This window comes from Nematolebias whitei, chromosome 16, assembly GCF_014905685.2.
Source record: "Nematolebias whitei isolate Nwh7 chromosome 16, NemWhi1, whole genome shotgun sequence".
NCBI classification, from domain to species: Eukaryota; Metazoa; Chordata; class Actinopteri; order Cyprinodontiformes; family Rivulidae; genus Nematolebias; species Nematolebias whitei.
The window spans coordinates 43,893,913-43,900,191 of NC_056513.1; the positions used below are offsets into that span (position 1 = coordinate 43,893,913).

At 41.1% G+C, this 6,279-nt stretch overlaps 1 non-coding gene across 1 annotated transcript; it reads left to right on the plus strand.

Annotated features, from left to right (window-relative positions):
- Positions 1-1,155: 1,155 nt before the first annotated feature.
- trnar-gcg lies at positions 1,156-1,230 on the plus strand. The gene has a single exon. It is a non-coding gene; the product is annotated as a tRNA-Arg (tRNA).
- Positions 1,231-6,279: the final 5,049 nt, after the last annotated feature.

A 6,279-nucleotide genomic window follows, 5' to 3' on the forward strand; every position in this document is an offset into this window, starting at 1 on the left:
CAAAAACATGGTCTGGTTATTAGGTGGGTTTTCTCCTGGCACTCCGGGTTCATCCCAGAACAAAAACATGCCTGAAAGGCTGATGCAGTTGAGGTGGGGGGTGGGGGAGGTGGGTTTTCTCCGGGAACTCCGGTTTCATCCCAGAACAAAAACATGGTCTGGTTATTAGGTGGGTTTTCTCCGGGCACTCCGGTTTCATCCCAGAACAAAAACATGCCTGATAGGCTGATGCAATTGATGCAGTTGATGCAGTTGAGGTGGAGATTGGGGGAGGTGGGTTTTCTCCGGGTACTCCGGTTTCCTCCCACAGACCAAAAACATGCATTTTAGGCTGATTGGTAACTCTAAATTATCCCTAGGTGTGAGTGAGAGAGTGAATGGTTGTTTGTCTCGTTTGTCTCTATGTGGCCCTGTGATGGACTTGCGACCCATCCAGGGTGTACCCCGCCCCTCGCACAGTGATTGCTGGACATGGGCACCAGCGACCCCCGTGACCCAAAATGGAATAAGCGGGTAAAGAAAATGGATGGATGGATGGGTTTTCTCCGGGTACTCCGGTTTTATCCAAGAACAAAAACATGCCAGTTAGGCTGATGCAATTTAGGTGTGGCAGGGAGACCGGCGAGGCTATATTTCCGGTGGGCGGCCAGGAGACATCACAGGGCAGGGGCTCCGGGGGGCGGCCAGGAGATCCTTCACTCGGCAGGAGCTGTGTCCTCCTGGACCAGCGGTTCTGCAGCTGGTGTAGAAATCAGGGGGGACTGCAGCTGGCATGGGGACCAGGGGAGTTGTAACTGGTATAGAGACCGGGGGGGCTGCAGCTGGTGTGGAGCACTGTAAGATGCAATAAGTGGACTTTACTTAAAAAATTTATGCAAACTCGTTGCCTCAAAATTTTCAATTTTTTTAACTTAAAAATGTTGTTTGTTCAACTACTATGTATATGTTAAGTTTGCACAACTCAAATAACTTGATCATTTTGAATACATGTATGCATGTATGTAACAGTATGTATGACGGGAGTGGTTGCGCAGAGGTTAGAAGATTTGTATTTCATCCGAAAGACTGCAGTCTGAGGAGCTGTACTAAGCTCAGTCTTATACAGTAAATAACACCTTCTCATAGTGGATCAACCAGTTTGATGATGTTATCACAGCATTGGTAGTTCAGTGGTAGAATTCTCGCCTGCGATGTGGTCGAGAGGCCCGGGTCCGATTCCCGGCCAATGCAGTAACATTTTCAGGAACAAAGTTTCAGCCTGCCTCAGCAATGACCACCACCTTCCAACATGAGTAGAGAGGAGAGGGATTCACTCACCACTCTCAGCAAGGACAAAAACATCATCATCCTCCCAGCAGACAAGGTGCACAGTGATTTGAAACAGAAAGACTATATACCATACCATTTTATTTATAGAGCACTTAAAACAGCTACAAGGCCAACCAAAGTGCTGTACAGACAGAACAAGAGACAACACACGAAGCAATATACACAATGAAGTAAATCAAAAATATAGACATAAAATCGATGCACATAATAAATATGACGACTAACCAGTGTGGAGCATACAGGTTCAAAACACAGATCCTCTGGTGTTGAAAGATACTGGATAGTAGTGAGTTTTTAAACGGGATTTGAAAACCGAGAGGGAGGGGGCCAGTCTGTCAAGCAGAGGTAACTCGTTCCAAAGTCTTGGTCCTGCTACAGAGAAGGCCCTGTCACCTCTGCGCTTAAGACAAGTTCCTGGAACTGTGAGGAGCAATTGGTCCGCTGACCTCAGGGAACGTGGTGGGATATACGGTTGTAGCAGATCAGAGAGATGGGGGGGCGACACTGTTCAGCGATTTGTAGACATGCAGGAGTATTTTGAACTGGATTCTAAGGTGAACCGGTAACCAGTGCAGTGAGGCCAAAACTGGTGTAATGTGCTCTCTTTTGCCTGTACTGGTAAAAAATCGGGCTGCTGCATTCTGGACCAGTTGTAGTCGTGCAATGGAGGTCTGACTGATACCAAACAGGAGCGAATTGCAGTAATCAAGCCTAGATGTAATGAATGCATGTATTACTGTCTCCAGGTTATTTTTGGACAATATAGGCTTCAGTTTAGACAGCCGCCTCAGCTGGAAGAAACATGATTTAACAATCATGTTTACATGATTGTTAAGTTTCAGGGAAGGGTCCATTATCACACCCAGATTAGTGACTCTTTGTTTTTCTGACAGGGTTAGAGTGGAAAGGTCAATGCAGTGGTTTGTGATCGTGTCGTTGGGAGGGAACAACATGACTTCAGACTTCTTTTCATTGAAACTTAAGATCATGAGCAAGTTATGACACTCCTTAGTGACTTAACCACTTATGAGCTGCTGAAAAGAGAGCCGAAATGGTTACAAGAAGAAGTTGATAGATTGCCTGAAAATTTTGGATCAGGACAAGGCTATTGACCGTATTCTGTACCACTGACTGTACCCAGGGGAGGCCACACCTAGTCTGTATGATTTACCTAAAATCCACAAACAAGGTGTACCTTTAAGACCAATTGTTAGCATGATCTGTCACTTACAATGTTTCCAAATACTGTATATGGTGTCTGTACTCATCCCTTTAGTTGGCAGCTCAGAACACCACATGCAGAACACCATGGATTTTGTGGATAAGGTGAGGGATGTCATCATGGAGACTGATGAAACAATGGTCTCTTTTTTATGTCACATCACTCTACACACGTTCCTGTTGATGATGCAGTAGAGGTGGTCTGTTTAAGATTAAAATCAGACATCAACCTGAGCAGCAGGACCACGCTTTCTACAGAACAACTGTGTCAACTCTTGAAACTGTGCCTGCAGTCAACCTACTTCACATATGGGGAGCAATATTATAGGCAGAAACATGGGTGTGCTATGGGGTCTCCAGTTTCTCTTGTTGTTGCCAACTTGTACATGGAGGAGGTAGAAAAGAGAGCCTTGACGTCCTTTTCAGGGACACCACCAAGTCATTGGTTCAGGTATGTTGACGACACCTGGGTTAAAATAAAATCTCAGGAAGTCCAACATTTCACTGATCACATCAACTCTGTGGATAAATATATAAAGTTCACACGAGAAGATGTAAAAAATGGCAGGTTGGCTTTCTTGGACTGTGAGGTCTCAGTTTCTGGTTGAGGAAATTTGAAAGTGAGGTGTAACACAAACCCACCCACAGAGACCAGTATTTGCAGTTTGACTCCCATCACCCTTTGGAGCACAAGTTAGGAGTCATCAGGACTCTGTACCACAGAGCAGACAGCGTCCCCACTAGCTCAGGAGCCAGGCAGAAGGAGAACTCCTACACAAGACAGGCTCTAGAAAAAGAGGTGCCCAAAACTTTTTTCCCCGAGGGTCAATTTTAAACTCTATCAGAGGGCTGCGGGCCACATGCAATAATATAATACATGAAATGCAAATACATCTTTAAGTGAAGCCCATTGATTTATTATAGAGTTATGTAACCTTCCGTTCTGTATAAAGAACATTACAGAGCACAAAATATAACAAATCATATATAAGAAATTAAAACAAATATTGAAATTTTGGCTTTTCTACATAATTATATATAGTGCAAAATATAAAAAAAAATGTATGTCCAACAGCAACACAAGTTAACAGCAACACTAATATGAACATAATAAAAAGTCCCATTTATACCATAACTGCCAGGCTACAGAACGCACCTAACGGTAAGCCGCACATACTAAATTCAAGATAAAACATAATTTTGTACATAAATAAGATGCGCTGGTTTTTTAAACCGCAGGTATCCACTGTTCACCATCAGAATCTGCGCCCATCTTCTGGCATTATACGAACTTGGAAAGTTCAGTTCTGCGCAACCCGAAACGACACTTCCACTTTATGCCAGATAGGAAATAACGAAATCTCGTGCTGTTGCTGTGTGTGTGGAGAGTTATGTTTTACGGAGACACGGTTCTCTCGGTCCCACACACTCTGGCTGGTCGGATCGGACTCTCTGATGGTTTGTGGGTGTTTATGTGAACAACAAATTAGGGGAATTTTCTGGTGCACGGAAATGCCAAAACAATCGTGTATTTTTTTCATTCAACCTTTATTTAGACAGGCCTCGAGGACTCATTTACAAGAGAGACCTGATTTGGGATTTTCAAAAACTTTATTGTACTGTATATCATGTTTTGTTTTTGTTCATGCTGTACAGCACTTTGGTTGGCCTTTTTGCGGTTTTTAACTGCTTTATAAATAAAGTGGTATGGTATATTGATGCTAAACCATCTTTAAAAAAAAAAAAAAAAAAATCCTGTTTATCTGGCAACACATCGAGAAATGTAAGTCTCGCGAGAACGTCTCGGTGGGGCTGGGGAGGTGACGGAAGGAGGAAGCTGTTGGGCGCGGAATTTAAAACAATTTTTGACGGATTATCGGTATTTGACATTTTTTGGACTTTGGAACAGGCGGAAATTGGCATAAACTGGTATGTGAATGGTTCGGATGGAAAAGCAGGTAGGAGACGAGGCAGACATGGATTTTGAGGGGTGGACACCGGTAGGTAGAGGGAGAGGACGAGGAAGAAATAAAATGGAGGAAGGGACAAATGACAGCCAGAGTAATAAAAGGGAGTTGGATGGGAGCAGCTCTGATGAAGAAAGGGTAATAAGAAGAAAAGTAGTGAGGGATGAATTTAAAATAATATTAAAACTAAAAAATGAGGAAGAGCAGGGTAACATAAGCCCCATTTTGATATCAAAAGAAATAAAAAGGAAGATTGGGGATGTAGAAATGGTGAAGGTGTTAAGAGATGGAAATTTATTAATATCATGTAAAACTGAAGAACAAAAAAATAAGGCTTTGCACGTCGAGAACATCTGTAAAAGAATGGTCATGGAAAGAAGGATAATAGGAGAAAACAAAACAGTTCGCGGAGTTATTTACGGGATCCCAGTGGATGAAGATTTAGATAAAATAAAAAGGAACATTGTTGGTGCACAAGTAAACAACCTGAAGAGACTGTCAAGAACTGTTAATGGGGAAAGAGTAGGAAGTTTATCAATTATGATTGAGTTTGAAGAGACAACCTTACCAGCAAACATAAAAATAGGTTATTTAAATTTTCAAGTTAGGCCTTACATCCCACCACCACTCCGCTGCTACAAGTGCCAGAGATATGGACACATTGCAGCAGCGTGCACAGGTAAACAGAGGTGTCCAAAGTGTGGAGAAGACCATAGGATAGAAGAATGTAAAGAAGAAAAGGAGAAGTGTTGCAACTGTGGAGGACAACATAGAGTTACATACGGGGGGTCAAAACAAACAGCACCTGGAAAAGATCAGATATGGTTCACCATGATAAACCACCTTAGTGAAAAATCCAAAGAAATAATTTTAGAACTATACAACAAAGTCTGGGAAGAGGGGGAGCTACCACAAAGCTGGAAAGAATCAGTCATCATACCAACAGCTAAACCAGGAAAGGATCATACAAAGCCGGAAAATTACAGACCGATAGCATTAACATCAAATATATGTAAAATAATGGAAAAAATGATCAATGATAGGCTAACATATTATATGAACAGTAAGGGATACATATCTAAATATCAAAGTGGTTTTAGAAAAGGAAGGAACACTAATGATGCAACATTACAATTAGAACACGAGATCAGGAGAGCACAGATAAATAGAGAAAGTGTGGTGGCCGTATTCTTTGACATAGAAAAGGCAGACGATTTGTTATGGGCTGAAGGGTTATTAATTAAAATGTACAAACTAGGAATTAATGGAAGAATGTTCAGATGGATACAAAACTTTTTAACAAAAAGATCGATACAAGTAAGAATACAACAAGAATATTCAAAGAAATACTTTGTGGAAAATGGAACACCACAGGGAAGTATTATAAGTCCATTACTATTTTCTATAATGATAAATGATGTTTTTACAGAGATTGAGAAGGGGGTGGGATCTTCATTATTTGCAGATGATGGAACCATTTGGAAAAGAGGAAAAATATAAAATTCACTGTGAAGAAAATACAAGAGGCGATATTAAAAATTGAGAAATGGGCAAATGATTGGGGATTCAAATTTTCAGTAGATAAAACAAAAGTAATGATATTTACACAGAAAAGAGTCAACAAAGAGATTAAATTGAAATTATATAATCAAGAACTAGAACAAGTTAAGTGTATAAAATATTTGGGTATATGGTTTGATGAGAAAATCATATGGAATGTTCATATACAAAAGATTATTGATAAATGTAAAAAAAAAATCTT